The sequence below is a fragment of the Garra rufa genome, chromosome 7, assembly GCF_049309525.1.
Source record: "Garra rufa chromosome 7, GarRuf1.0, whole genome shotgun sequence".
In the NCBI taxonomy this organism is placed as follows: Eukaryota; Metazoa; Chordata; class Actinopteri; order Cypriniformes; family Cyprinidae; genus Garra; species Garra rufa.
Genome location: NC_133367.1, coordinates 45,402,777 through 45,418,355, shown reverse-complemented (window position 1 = coordinate 45,418,355; position 15,579 = coordinate 45,402,777). Strand labels below are relative to the sequence as shown.

At 32.5% G+C, this 15,579-nt stretch overlaps 1 protein-coding gene across 1 annotated transcript in view; it reads left to right on the top strand.

Moving 5' to 3' along the window:
* Positions 1–15,579, top strand: part of acap2b (ArfGAP with coiled-coil, ankyrin repeat and PH domains 2b) — an 88,542-nt gene that overhangs the window by 3,272 nt on the left and 69,691 nt on the right. The gene's annotated exons all lie outside the window — the stretch shown is intronic.

Here is a 15,579-nt window from a genome sequence, read left to right as displayed (position 1 = left end):
TTATTATAAGACTGACTGCACAATTGTATTGGTGAAAAAGTGAATATCTAACTGTTTTCTTCACCTATCTGTGATCCGAAGGTCATCTTTCAGCATAGAAGTCATTATTTTACAGGCTACAGTTCCTCCGCAGGCAGATTTTTCCACTGCTGCTCATTTTCATTTTTCCAGTTTCTGTGTTTAACTTGGCGTTGCGAGGGCGATAGATAAAAACGGCCCTCTTGACGTCTGTTTCCATTTATGTGCTGAGTGCCGGGTTTAAATTTGCTGTTTGCGATTTTATATCCGCTTTGATCAGAGAGGTGGTGTTTTGTTTTTAGCAAATGCACTTCACTTCAGCATTTCACTTCTCTGTTCAGCTTGGACTGAATGAACACATTGTGTAGTGCTTCTCTAAACCACTGAATTTATGAATGATTTTGCTAATATTTATTTTGAAGAAAGATAGACATGTATGGTGATGAAAGCCAAAATATTCAATGTCTTGGATGAATGTTTACTGAGTAATCCACTATTTTGTAGAGGGAGGTTAAAATGCCAAGATTTAGAGTCAAGTTACAGGGGGGTTAAAATGACTTTAGAAAGATGGCAGCACCATTATCTTATTTCTACACAGAGATTAGCAGTTATATTAGTAAGATCAGTTGACTTTAGCAATCTTTGTTGCATTGTGTGTCAATGGTGACCATTCGAAAATGGGGAAACGGCACTTTTTCAAATTTTTCTCCAACGTTTGCATGCCTGTAACTCAAGAAGTATTAAAGATATCTTAATGCCCTTTTAGATGTTGGGTCTTGACAAACTTTCCTTTTGTCATCTTTATTTTTAATGCTCTATGAGAGTCGATTCCAGGGATATTGGAACTTTAAAATGGCTCCAGGAGTAAATCATTAAAATGTACACTTTTTAAGTGGTCGAAAACCAAATGTGGGTCGGTTTAAAAAAAAAAAAAATACAATAGGGTCTTTCCATGTAAAATCAACCAAATTTCAAAAAGTTCCCTGGCACATATTTTCGATTTTGCTAATATTTTTTTAGATTAGTTAGTCAAATCTGTTGACTTCAGCAATCTTTGTTGCATTTTGTGCCAATGGTGACCATTCAAAAATGGGAAACGGCACTTTTTTCCAAGTTTTTCTCCAAAGTTTGTGTGCCTGTAACTCAAGAAGTATTGATGGTATCTTAATGCCCTTTTAGACATTGGGTCTTAACAAGCTTTTCTTTTGGCATCTTTATTTTTAATGCTCTATGAGATTCGATTCCAGAGATATTGGAATGTAAATATGGCTCCAGAAGTAAATCGTTAAAATGTACACATTTTCAGTGGTCAAAAACCAAATGTGGGTCAGTTGAAAAAATACAATACTTCTTTTGTTTTAAAGAGGAATGTCTGAAGAACAAATAATGATAAAACTAGAGATGTATCTCGTTTCTTTCTGTCAAGGCAACTGCATTGAACATACCAGTCTTGGTGCTATAAATATTCTTTCTCCAAAGTTTGTGTGCCTAGAGCTCAAGAAGTATTAAAGATATCTTAATGCCCTTTTAGATATTGGGTCTTAACACGCTTTTCGTTTGGCGTCTTTATTTTTGATGCTCTGTGAGATTCGATTCCAGAGATATTGAAATGTAAATATGGCTCCAGAAGTAAATCGTTAAAATGTACACATTTTCAGTGGTCAAAAACCAAATGTGGGTCAGTTGAAAAAATACAATACTTCTTTTGTTTTAAAGAGGAATGTCTGAAGAACAAATAATGTTAAAAATAGAGATGTGTCTAGTTTCTTTCTGTCATTTCTTTTGGGATATTAATTTTCAAGGCCCTAGATCATTCACTCTTTGAGATATGGGGATCTCAATGAGGCTCCATGTCCAGATTGTTGAATATTATCCATTTTCAATGATTGCAAACCAAATGTTGGTCACTTTGTGTACAGCTGATACTTGCTTTATTTAAAGAAGAATGTCTGAAGAATAAATAATTGTCAAATTAGAATTGTATGTTGTTTCGCTCTATTAAAACAATTGCATTGAACATACCTGTTTTGCTTAAGTCTTTTTCCAAAATTTGTGTGCTTGTAACTCGAGCAGTATTAAATATGTTTTTAGATTCTGGTCATTACTGTTTAAAATGCAATTATGCAAATAATAAAAGTAATTAATTCAGGTAAGGCAAATCTTGGTTTACTGATGTGACTGCAATGTGTTTGTGAAAGCAACCACACTTCCCTATCTCCCAAATATCCCTGAAACTGATTCAAATATAGAATATTATGAATAGATAACAGAAAGCAAGGTAATGTACGTCAACTTGTCCATTTCAGTGCACTTTTAGCTCTCAGACAGCTATGTTTTATGCAATTGTTTTGATAGAAGGGAAACAAGATAGTTCTAATTTCAACATTATTTGAAGTTCAGACATTTTTCTTTCAATAAAATAAGTATCAGCTGAATACAAAGTGACCGACATTTGGTTTTCGACCACTGAAAATGGCTAACATTCAACAATTTGGTTATAGAGCCTCATTGAGGTCCTCATATCTCAGGGACTGAATGATGTAGGGCCTTGAAAATTAAGATTCCTAAAGTGAAGTTTATTAACAACTAGAATCTAAAATCATATTGCTATTTCTTTAATACTTCTTTGGAAAAAGAATAATTATGGCACTCAGACTGGTATGTTCAATGCAGTTGTCTTGACAGAAAGAAACAAGATACATCTCCAGTTTTAATATTATTTGTTCAGACATTCCTTTTTAAAAGAAAAGAAGTATTGTATTTTTTTTTTTTTTAAACTAACCCACATTTGGTTTTTGACCACTGAAAATGTGTACATTTTAATGATTCACCCCTCGAGCCATATTGAAGTTTCAATATCTCTGGAAACAAATCTTATAGGGCATTAAAAATAAAGATGCCAAAAGGAAAGTTTGTTAAGACCCAATATCTAAAAGGGCATTAAGATATCTTTAATACTTCTTGAGTTACAGGCACGCAAACTTCGGAGAAAAACTTGAAAAGTGCCGTTTCCCCATTTTTGAATGGTCACCATTGACACAAAATGCAACAAGGATTGCTAAAGTCAACGGATTTTACTAATATAACTACTAATCTCTGTGTAAAAATAAGATAATGATGCTGCCAACTTTCTAAAGTCATTTTTAACCCCCTGCAACTTGACTCTGAACCTAAGGAGAAAATTGGCATTTTGACCTCCCTCTACAAAATACTGGATTACTCAGTAAATATTCATCCATGACAGAAAGAAAGGAGATACATCTCCAGTTTTAACATTATTTGTTCTTCAGACATTTCTCTTTAAAACAAAAGAAGTATTGTATTTTTTTTTAAACTAACCCACATTTGGTTTTTGACCACTGAAAATGTGTACATTTTAATGATCTACCCCTGGAGCCATATTGAAGTTCTAATATCTCTGGAACCGAATCTCATAGAGCGTTAAAAATAAAGATGGCAAAAGGAAAGTTTGTTAAGACCCAACATCTAAAAGGGCATTAAGATATCTTTAATACTTCTTGAGTTACAGACATGCAAAATTTGGAGAAAAACTTGGAAAAAAGTGCTTTTTCCCCATTTTTGAAAGGTCACCATTGGCATGTAATGCAACAAGGATTGCTAAAGTCAACAGATCTTACTAATATAACTACCAATCTCTGTGTACAAATAAGATAATGGTGCTGCCATCTATAAGTCATTTTTAACCCCCTGTAACTTGGCTCTGAATTGGCATTTTGACCTCCCTCTACAAAATAGTGGATTACCCAGTAAATATTCATCCATGACATTTAATATTTTGGCTTTCATCGCTATACATATCTATCTTTCCTCAGAAAAAAGTATTAGCAAAATAAAAAAATGTGAAGTTTTTGAAATTTGGTTGATTTGGCACAGAATGACCCAGCAATGATTTGTGGTGTTTCTAGATGTTTTCATACGCATATTTTCACTTGATGGTGGATAATGTGGGCACAATACTAGGAGTCGCCCAATATGTGTTTTTCAGGGCTGATACCGATTATTACAGATCAAGTAGACCGATAACCGATATTTTGAACCGATATCTGGTGTAAAAATGAAAATGAATTTCAAAATTAGGAATAACAAGGGCTCTGACAAAATCTTTAAATGCTTTTAAATAATTTTGTCAGCAAATCGGTTTTGAAAATAACCGATATGATAACTATAAAAAACGTATTATCAGTGTCGATGATTAGCAAGGCTGATAATCGGTTGACCCCTACAAAATACTACGTATCTAGTGACCAGAGTATCATAAAGACTTCAGGGTGAACTGTTTTGATTTGAATCCGATATTATACCGATACTTAGATGCCTTTACGATATTTATTGTGATTTTTAAGAAATGCAATTCCACAAGTATTGATATTCGATATTATATTGATTCTTAAATCCCAAGAATTGATTAGTCTGGCCTGTTTTCAATTAATGAACAGAACATTGTAGCGATAAGCTTTGTGATTTGTTACATTTGATATGAAACGAAACCTCAGAATTCTATATTAAGTCTATTTCGTTGCAATATTCAAACAATAAATGCCTTTTTGCCATTGTTTAGTGTGAAAACTTTTTTTAAACATTTTTTTAATTTAATTTTTTTATTTTCTTTTTATTTAAATTTGCTTTTAATAACATTACAGTTGTTTTTAAAAAGCAAGTTGTTTGAGTTTAAATTTGCTTCCAATTGAATTAAAAACTATTAGAATTTTTTTTTAATGTAAGTTTTTGAGTTTAAATTAGCTTCCAGTATCTTTCAGAGTTATTGCGATTCCGGAAGTATTGATATTCGACATTACATTGATTCTTAAATCCCAAGAATTGATTAGTCTAGCCTATTTTCAGTTAACGAACAGAACATTGTAGCGAAAAGCTTTGTGATTTGTTACATTTGATATGAAACGAAACCTCAGAATTCTATATTAAGTCTATTTCGTTGCAATATTCAAACAATAAATGCCTTTTTGCCGTTGTTTAGTGTGGCATGATTTTAATTGATTCTCATCTTTACAAAACAATATTGTTTTTTAAATCCCAAGAATCAATTAATCTACAGTCGTGGCCAAAATTTTTGAGAATTACATAAATATTGGAAATTGGAAAAGTTGCTGGGTAAGTTTTTATAATAGCAATTTGCATATACTCCAGAATGTTATGAAGAGTGATCAGATGAATTGCATAGTCCTTCGTTGCCATGAAAATGAACTTAATCCCAAAAAACTTTCCACTGCATTTCATTGCTGTCATTAAAGGACCTGCTGAGATCATTTCAGTAATCGTCTTGTTAACTCAGGTGAGAATGTTGATGAGCACAAGGCTGGAGATCATTATGTCAGGCTGATTGGGTTAGAATGGCAGACTTGACATGTTAAAAGGAGGGTGATGCTTGAAATCATTGTTCCTCCATTGTTAACCATGGTGAACTACAAAGAAACGCGTGCAGCCATCATTGCGTTGCATAAAAATGGCTTCACAGGCAAGGATATTGTGGTTACTAATATTGCACCTAAACCAACAATTTATAGGATCATCACGAACTTCAAGGAAAGAGGTTCAGTTCTTGTTAAGAAGGCTTCAGGGCGTCCAAGAAAGTCCAGCAAGCACCAGGATCGTCTCCTAAAGAGGATTCAGCTGCGGGATCGGAGTGCCACCAGTGCAGAGCTTGCTCAGGAATGGCAGCAGGCAGGTGTGAGCGCATCTGAACACACAGTGAGGCCAAGACTTTTGGAAGATGGCCTGGTGTCAAGAAGGGCAGCAAAGAAGCCAATCCCTCCAAAAAAAAAAAACCATCAGGGACAGATTGATCTTCTGCAAAAAGTATGGCGAATGGACTGCTGAGGACTGGGGCAAAGTCATATTCTCCGATGAAGCCTCTTTCCGATTGTTTGGGGCATCTGGAAAAAGGCTTGTCCGGAGAAGAAAAGGTGAGCACTACCATCAGTCCTGTGTCATGCCAACAGTAAAGCATCCTGAGACCATTCATGTGTGGGGTTGCTTCTCATCCAAGGGAGTGGGCTCACTCACAATTTAGCCCAAAAACACAGCCATGAATAAAGAATGGCACCAAAACACCCTCCAACAGCAACTTCTTCCAACAATCCAACAACAGTTTGGTGAAGAACAATGCATTTTCCAGCACGATGGAGCACCGTGCCATAAGGGGACCAAAATGTTGAAATTTTGGGTCCATGGCCTGGAAACTCCCCAGATCTTAATCCCATTGAGAACTTGTGGTCAATCCTCAAGAGGCGGGTGGACAAACAAAAACCCACTAATTCTGACAAACTCCAAGAAGTGATTATGAAAGAATGGGTTGCTATCAGTCAGGATTTGGCCCAGAAGTTGATTGAGAGCATGCCCAGTCCAATTGCAGAGGTCCTGAAAAAGGGCCAACACTGCAAATACTGACTCTTGGCATAAATGTCATGTAATTGTCGATTGAAACGTATGAAGTGCTTGTAATTATATTTCAGTACATCACAGAAACAACTGAAACAAAGATCTAAAAGCAGTTGAGCAGCGAACTTTGTGAAAACTAATATTTGTGTCATTCTCAAAACTTTTGGCCACGACTGTAGTTTTCATTTAACAAACGGAACATTGTAGCAATAAGCTTTTAGTTTTTTTTTTTTTTTTTTTATTATTCAGTTTAATTAAATATACTTTTTTTGGGATTTATTTATTTATTAATTGAAAATGATACTTTTCGTCTTTACCTTTGACACTTGTCCGTGCCTCAATAGTTTTGTTGGTGTTGTGGTGGCTTCTGAATGGCCGGTGGTTTTTGGAGTTAAATTGGGATTTTGTAGGGTTTTTTTCTTAAATAGTTGGCAAGGATTCGCCCACAAAATTCCCTGCATGTCATCTCGTTACGTGGTGTTATTGGTTTTCTAAAAATCTGAGGTTTAGCTCATTGGGAACTCCCCTCCCCCTCTCTTTCATCCCAGATTGTTTCCCAACAATCGCAGGAAGAGATTCACAACAGAGAGGCCGAACCGAGCGTCAGTTCCTTTCATACATGCACTGCTACTGATCTCACCTCACCCTCATTTCCCATGATCCTCAGAGACTGGCGCCGAGCCAGCTGAAGACTCATCGTGGGATCTTTCGTTACGTCTACCTCCTGGTAGAAAGCTGGTTGCGTTTTCATTCTTGAAATCTTTGAGGAAGGTGGGTGTGATTCCTCCATTCAATCCAGCTGGATCAACAAATCCCTTTCCACTCTTTAGGAATAGTGCTGCTTTTTATGATCAACGTTGACAAGTAGAGGACTGATGTGGTTTTTTGCTTCTCAGATGTTTAGTCGTCTGTGTTGGCTCTTGTTCTTTGATGCTGGTTACATCACTGATGAGCTTATCCAACACCAAACGGTGTTTTCATTCAGTTTGGGTGAGTCCCATGATAGCGATCATAAACACGTCGGGGTTATATGTGTGCCACTCCAAAATCAGAAAGAAGGTTAAGCCTGTTTTAAGACCATTGTTTCCATGAACAACTAACCATTCTTCTTTTTAAAGTTGTTTTGAGTTTAAATTTGCTTCCGACATCTTTCAAAATTATTAAAAAAACTTTTTTTTTCATTTAAATTAGCTTCCAATATCATTAAAACTGTTTAAAAAAATAAGTTGTTTGAGTTTAAATTTGCTTACAATATAATTAAAAACTATTAGACATTTTTAAAATGTAAGTTTGAGTTTATATTTGCTTCCAATATCGTTCAAAACTATTACAGATTTTTAAAATGTAGGTTTTTGAGTTTAAATTAGCTTCCAATATCTTTCAAAATTATTAAAAAAACCTTTATTTAAATTTGCTTTCAATATAATTAGAAATGTATTAAAAATGTAAATTGTTTGAGTTAAATGTGTTTTCAATGTCATTCTAAATTATTATGAATTGTAAAAAGTATTTTTTTTTCTTTCAATATCAGTCAAAAGCATTAAAAATCTGAAAAAGTTGAATTAAGATTCGCTTCCAAAATCATTGAAAAACTATTAAAAATCTAAAAAAAGGACGCTGAGTTTTAAATTTGCTTCCAATAGCATTCAAAAGTATTGCAAATCTAAAACCGTAAGTTGTTCAAGTTTAAATATTATTGCAATATTATTCAAAATGATTTAAAAGCTGAAAAAGGGAAGTTGTTCAAATTTAAATTAGCTTCCAATATAATTTAAAAGTATTCCAAATCCAAAAAAAGAAATTGGTTGACGTTACATTTGCTTCCAATATCATTCAAAACTTTGAAAAATCTAAAAACGTAAGTTGTTTGAGATTAAATTTGCTTCCAATATCATTCAAAACTATTAAAAATATTTTTAAAAATGTCAATATTTTTGAGTTAAAATTTGCTTTCAATAACATTCAAAATTATTACAAATTGTAAAAAAGTAAGTTGAGTTTAATTCTACCAATATCAGCCAAAAGTATTAAAAATCTGAAAAAGGAAGTTGTTTAAATTAAAATTAGCTTTCAATATCATTCAAAATTATTACAAATTGGGTTGGGGTTCAATTTGCTTACAATATCTTTTAAAAGTATTACAAATTAGAAAAAAAGAAGTTGAGTTTAAATTTGCAAGTATTACACTTGTTTGAGTTAATTTTCTTGCAAATTCAAATTGGCTTCCAATATCATTCAAAACTATACAATTCTAAAAAAAGAACATGTTTGAGTTTAAAAAGCTTCCAGTATCATTAAAAACGACTTGAATTTTATATTTTTTTTATTTGCTTCCAATATAATTAAAAACTATTAGAAACATTTTAAAAAATGTAAATTGGGTTAAAATTTGCTTTCAATATCATTCAAATGTATTACAAATTGTAAAAAGTAAGTTGTTTAATTTTTCTTCCAATATCAGTCCAAAGTATTAAAAATCTGAAAAAAGGAAGTTGTTTGAGTTTAAATTAGCTTCCAATATCATTTAAAACTATTAGACATTTTTTTAAAGTAGGTTTTTGAGTTTTAATTTGCTTCCAATATCATTCAAAACTTAAAAAAAAAATGAAAAAGTAAGTCGTTCGATTTTAGATTTGCTTCCAATATCTTTCAAAACTATTCAAATTCTAAAAGAAGTAAATTTGAGTTAAAAATTTCTTTCAATATCATTCAGATTTATTACAAATGGTAAAAAAGGTCATTTTTCTTCCAATTTCAGTCAGAAGTATTAAAAATCTGAAAAAGTTGAATTTACATTGACTTCCAACATCATTCAAAAGTATTAAACAATATTAAAAAGGAAGTTGGTTGAGTTTACATTTGCTTCCATTCAAAACTATAAAATTCTAAAAAAAGATGTTTGAGTTTAAATAGCTTTCAATATAATTAAAAATATTAAAATTCTAAGATAAGTTAAGTGTTTGAGTTTAAATTTGCTTCCAGTATTATTCAAAACTATTCAAAATCTAAAAAATGAAGTTGTTTGAGTTTACATTTGCTTTGAATATCATTCAAAAGTATTAAGTGTTTGAGTTTAAATGTACTTCCAATGTTATTTCAAAACTATTATAATCTTAAAAAAAGTAGTTTGTTTAAATTTGCTTCCAATATAATTGAAAAGTATTAAAAATCTAAAAAAAATGAAGTGTTCAAATTTAAATTTGCTTTGAATATCATGCAACACTATTAAAAATCTAAAAAGGAAGTTGATCGAGTTCAAATTTGCTTCCAATATCATTCAAAACTATGAAAAATCTGGATTTTTTTTTTTAAATTAATTAATTCAAATAAATGAATAAATGAGATTTATTTAATTAACTTTTTTTTAAAGTTGTATGAGTTTAGATTTGCTTCCGATATAATTCAAAACTATGAAAAATTCTGAAAAATATTAAAATAAATAAATAAATTAATTAATTTGATAATTAAATGAGATTTATTTAATGACAAAGCAAGGTTAATTCATGTTTTAAAATGTCATGCGGTATGACCCAAAAACAGAATTATATTTATAAAATAATAATTTGTAATATTTGTAAAAAATAAAAACTTGTTTGGTAAAAATCAGACAGTGATCAGATTATGATTTAAAACTATTATTTTCTACCTCTTCTTCACTTCTAATTCCTGTTTCTACCCCTTGCTTTGTAAATGTAAAGTATGCTTCTTTAGTTCAGTTTGAGACTGAATTAATTTCTGCAGTACCCGTTTCAACCCTTATCTGTCAATATTACATGCTGCACCTTTAAAATTTCTCTTCAGAAGTTCTCGATGCTCGTAATTCCTCTTTGTTTAGGGTTTGTTGGTATAGGATTACATGTGCACAGGTAGTTAATGTTGCTGGAGGCAGATGTGTGCTGTGTTAGCGTGTGCTATTGAGTGTGTAGTTCCTCCTCTCATGACTCACACGCTCTCTGGATCTGCTCCAGCTCTCAGTCTATGAGGCAATGGCCTAGATTTCATTAGCAGCAGCCCGCTTCACTGCCGTCAGCACTTTCACAACCGCCGGCTCCAGCCAGAGCTGTTTTGGGAAAATCTCCTGGACCAAATTAAGGAGCAGACGTTTGCTCAGAAAGATGTGCTTCAGAATCACACAACTGATTAACTCTAACCTTTGTATCAGAACGAGATAACACTGACGGACAACAGCGGAGTTACAGGAAGAGAACACTTTAAAACTAGATGAGAACAAACTTTAAGTTGGCTTGAGAAAGCCTACTTTGAAAGTTTGAAGCAGTTGTAAAAGTAGGAAAGTAGGATGTTGCTATTATTATTATTTTTATAGGCTGTATTTTTATAGGTTGTTAGCATGATTGGCAAGTTACTATCATGTTGATAACATGATTAGCATGTTACTAGCATGTTGCTAACATGATTAGGAAAGCTACTAGCAATATTCTAGCATGAACAACAAGATTCTAGCAAGATTCTAGCATGATTAGCGAAATTCTAGCATAATTAGAAAGTTACTAGCATGTTGCTAACACCATTATCAAGTTACTAGCAAGATTCCAGCGTGATTAGCAAGTTACTAGCATGTTGCTAACACGATTATCAAGTTACTAGCAAGATTCTAGCGTTATTAGCAAGTTAATAGCAAGATTCTAGCATAATTAGTGAGATTCTAGCATTATTAGCAAGTTAATAGCAAGATTCTAGCATGAACAACAAGATTCTAGCAAGATTCTAGCATGATTAACAAAATTCTAGCATAATTAGAAAGTTACTAGCATGTTGCTAACACCATTATCAAGTTACTAGCAAGATTCCAGCGTGATTAGCAAGTTACTAGCATGTTGCTAACACGATTATCAAGTTACTAGCAAGATTCTAGCGTTATTAGCAAGTTAATAGCAAGATTCTAGCATAATTAGTGAGATTCTAGCATTATTAGCAAGTTAATAGCAAGATTCTAGCATTATTAACGAGATTCTAGCATTATTAGCAAGTTAATACCAAGATTCTAGCATAATTAGCGAGATTCTAGCATTATTAGCAAGTTAGTACCAAGATTCCAGCATGATTAGCAAGTTACTAGCATGTTGCTAACACGATTATCAAGTTACTAGCAAGATTCTAGCAGTTTTAGCAAGTTAATAGCAAGATTCTAGCATTTTTAGCAAGTTAATAGCAAGATTCTAGCATAATTAGCGAGATTCTAGTATTATTAGCAAGTTAGTAGCATGTTGCTAACACAATTAGCAAGTTAGTAGCAAGATTCCAGCATGATTAGCAAGTTACTAGCATGTTGCTAACACGATTATCAAGTTACTAGCAAGATTCTAGCATTATTAGCAAGATTTTAGCATTATTAGCGAGATTCTAGCATTATTAGCAAGTTAATACCAAGATTCTAGCATAATTAGCAAGATTCTAGCATTATTAGCAAGTTAGTACCAAGATTCCAGCATGATTAGCAAGTTACTAGCATGTTGCTAACACGATTATCAAGTTACTAGCAAGATTCTAGCAGTTTTAGCAAGTTAATAGCAAGATTCTAGCATTTTTAGCAAGTTAATAGCAAGATTCTAGCATAATTAGTGAGATTCTAGCATTATTAGCAAGTTAGTACCAAGATTCTAACATGATTAGCAAGTTACTAGCAAGATTCTAGCATTTTTAGCAAGTTAATAGCAAGATTCTAGCATAATTAGCGAGATTCTAGCATTATTAGCAAGTTAGTAGCATGTTGCTAACACGATTAGCAAGTTAGTAGCAAGATTCCAGCATGATTAGCAAGTTACTAGCATGTTGCTAACACGATTATCAAGTTACTAGCAAGATTCTAGCATTATTAGCAAGTTAATAGCAAGATTCTAGCATTATTAGCGAGATTCTAGCATTATTAGCAAGTTAATACCAAGATTCTAGCATAATTAGCGAGATTCTAGCATTATTAGCAAGTTAATACCAAGATTCTAGCATAATTAGCGAGATTCTAGCATTATTAGCAAGTTAGTACCAAGATTCTAGCATGATTAGCAAGTTACTAGCATGTTGCTAACACGATTATCAAGTTACTAGCAAGCTTCTAGCATTATTAGCAAGTTAATAGCAAGATTCTAGCATTATTAGCAAGTTAATAGCAAGATGCTAGCATAATTAGTGAGATTCTAGCATTATTAGCAAGTTAGTACCAAGATTCTAACATGCTTAGCAAGTTACTAGCAAGATTCTAGCATTTTTAGCAAGTTAATAGCAAGATTCTAGCATTTTTAGCGAGTTAATAGCAAGATTCTAGCATAATTAGTGAGATTCTAGCATTATTAGCAAGTTAATAGCAAGATTCTAGCATAATTAGTGAGATTCTAGCATTATTAGCAAGTTAATAGCAAGATTCTAGCATAATTAGTGAGATTCTAGCATTATTAGCAAGTTAATAGCAAGATTCTAGCATTTTTAGCAAGTTAATAGCAAGATTCTAGCATAATTAGTGAGATTCTAGCATATTAGCAAGTTAGTACCAAGATTCTAACATGATTAGCAAGTTACTAGCAAGAATCTAGCATTTTTAGCAAGTTAATAGCAAGATTCTAGCATAATTAGCGAGATTCTAGTATTATTAGCAAGTTAGTAGCATGTTGCTAACACAATTAGCAAGTTAGTAGCAAGATTCCAGCATGATTAGCAAGTTACTAGCATGTTGCTAACACGATTATCAAGTTACTAGCAAGATTCTAGCATTATTAGCAAGATTTTAGCATTATTAGCGAGATTCTAGCATTATTAGCAAGTTAATACCAAGATTCTAGCATAATTAGCAAGATTCTAGCATTATTAGCAAGTTAGTACCAAGATTCCAGCATGATTAGCAAGTTACTAGCATGTTGCTAACACGATTATCAAGTTACTAGCAAGATTCTAGCAGTTTTAGCAAGTTAATAGCAAGATTCTAGCATTTTTAGCAAGTTAATAGCAAGATTCTAGCATAATTAGTGAGATTCTAGCATTATTAGCAAGTTAGTACCAAGATTCTAACATGATTAGCAAGTTACTAGCAAGATTCTAGCATTTTTAGCAAGTTAATAGCAAGATTCTAGCATAATTAGCGAGATTCTAGCATTATTAGCAAGTTAGTAGCATGTTGCTAACACGATTAGCAAGTTAGTAGCAAGATTCCAGCATGATTAGCAAGTTACTAGCATGTTGCTAACACGATTATCAAGTTACTAGCAAGATTCTAGCATTATTAGCAAGTTAATAGCAAGATTCTAGCATTATTAGCGAGATTCTAGCATTATTAGCAAGTTAATACCAAGATTCTAGCATAATTAGCGAGATTCTAGCATTATTAGCAAGTTAATACCAAGATTCTAGCATAATTAGCGAGATTCTAGCATTATTAGCAAGTTAGTACCAAGATTCTAGCATGATTAGCAAGTTACTAGCATGTTGCTAACACGATTATCAAGTTACTAGCAAGCTTCTAGCATTATTAGCAAGTTAATAGCAAGATTCTAGCATTATTAGCAAGTTAATAGCAAGATGCTAGCATAATTAGTGAGATTCTAGCATTATTAGCAAGTTAGTACCAAGATTCTAACATGCTTAGCAAGTTACTAGCAAGATTCTAGCATTTTTAGCAAGTTAATAGCAAGATTCTAGCATTTTTAGCGAGTTAATAGCAAGATTCTAGCATAATTAGTGAGATTCTAGCATTATTAGCAAGTTAATAGCAAGATTCTAGCATAATTAGTGAGATTCTAGCATTATTAGCAAGTTAATAGCAAGATTCTAGCATAATTAGTGAGATTCTAGCATTATTAGCAAGTTAATAGCAAGATTCTAGCATTTTTAGCAAGTTAATAGCAAGATTCTAGCATAATTAGTGAGATTCTAGCATATTAGCAAGTTAGTACCAAGATTCTAACATGATTAGCAAGTTACTAGCAAGAATCTAGCATTTTTAGCAAGTTAATAGCAAGATTCTAGCATAATTAGTGAGATTCTAGCATTATTAGCAAGTTAATAGCAAGATTCTAGCATAATTAGTGAGATTCTAGCATTATTAGCAAGTTAATAGCAAGATTCTAGCATTATTAGCGAGATTCTAGCATTATTAGCGAAATTCTAGCAAGATTCTAACAATTAGTGAGATTCTAGCATTATTAGCAAGTTAGTACCAAGATTCTAACATGATTAGCAAGTTACTAGCAAGATTCTATCATTTTTAGCAAGTTAATAGCAAGATTCTATCATTTTTAACAAGTTACTAGCAAGATTCTAGCATTTTTAGCAAGTTAATTGCAAGATTCTAGCATTTTTAGCAAGTTACTAGCAAGATTCTAGCATTTTTAGCAAGTTACTAGCAAGATTCTAGCATTTTTAGCAAGTTACTAGCAAGATTCTAGCATTTTTAGCAAGTTACTAGCAAGATTCTATCATTTTTAGCAAGTTAATAGCAAGATTCTATCATTTTTAGCAAGTTACTAGCAAGATTCTAGCATTTTTAGCAAGTTAATAGCAAGATTCTAGCATTTTTAGCGAGTTAATAGCAAGATTCTAGCATAATTAGTGAGATTCTAGCATTATTAGCAAGTTAATAGCAAGATTCTAGCATAATTAGTGAGATTCTAGCATTATTAGCAAGTTAATAGCAAGATTCTAGCATAATTAGTGAGATTCTAGCATTATTAGCAAGTTAATAGCAAGATTCTAGCATTTTTAGCAAGTTAATAGCAAGATTCTAGCATAATTAGCGAGATTCTAGCATTATTAGCAAGTTAATAGCAAGATTCTAGCATAATTAGCGAACATGATTAGCATGCTACTAGCAAGTAGCTAGCTTGATTCTAACATGATTAACAAGTTACTAGCTTGTTGCTAGCATGATTAGCAAATTACTAGCATGATTCTAGCATCATTAGCATGTTTCTAGCATGATTAGCATATTGTTAGCATCATTTAAGTAGATTAGAAATATTAGATGAGTTTGAATGAGTTTGAATGGATTATAAATCTAGTTGATAGAAGGGCAGTTTGATTGAGTCTGAAGGGATTCTGACAGTTGAAATTTGAATTTTGTCAGTTGGAGTTTGAATAGTGTTGATCAGTTGAACATTCCCTCAATGTAAGTCTATGGGATTTCTGGCTTTCTCAAGCCAA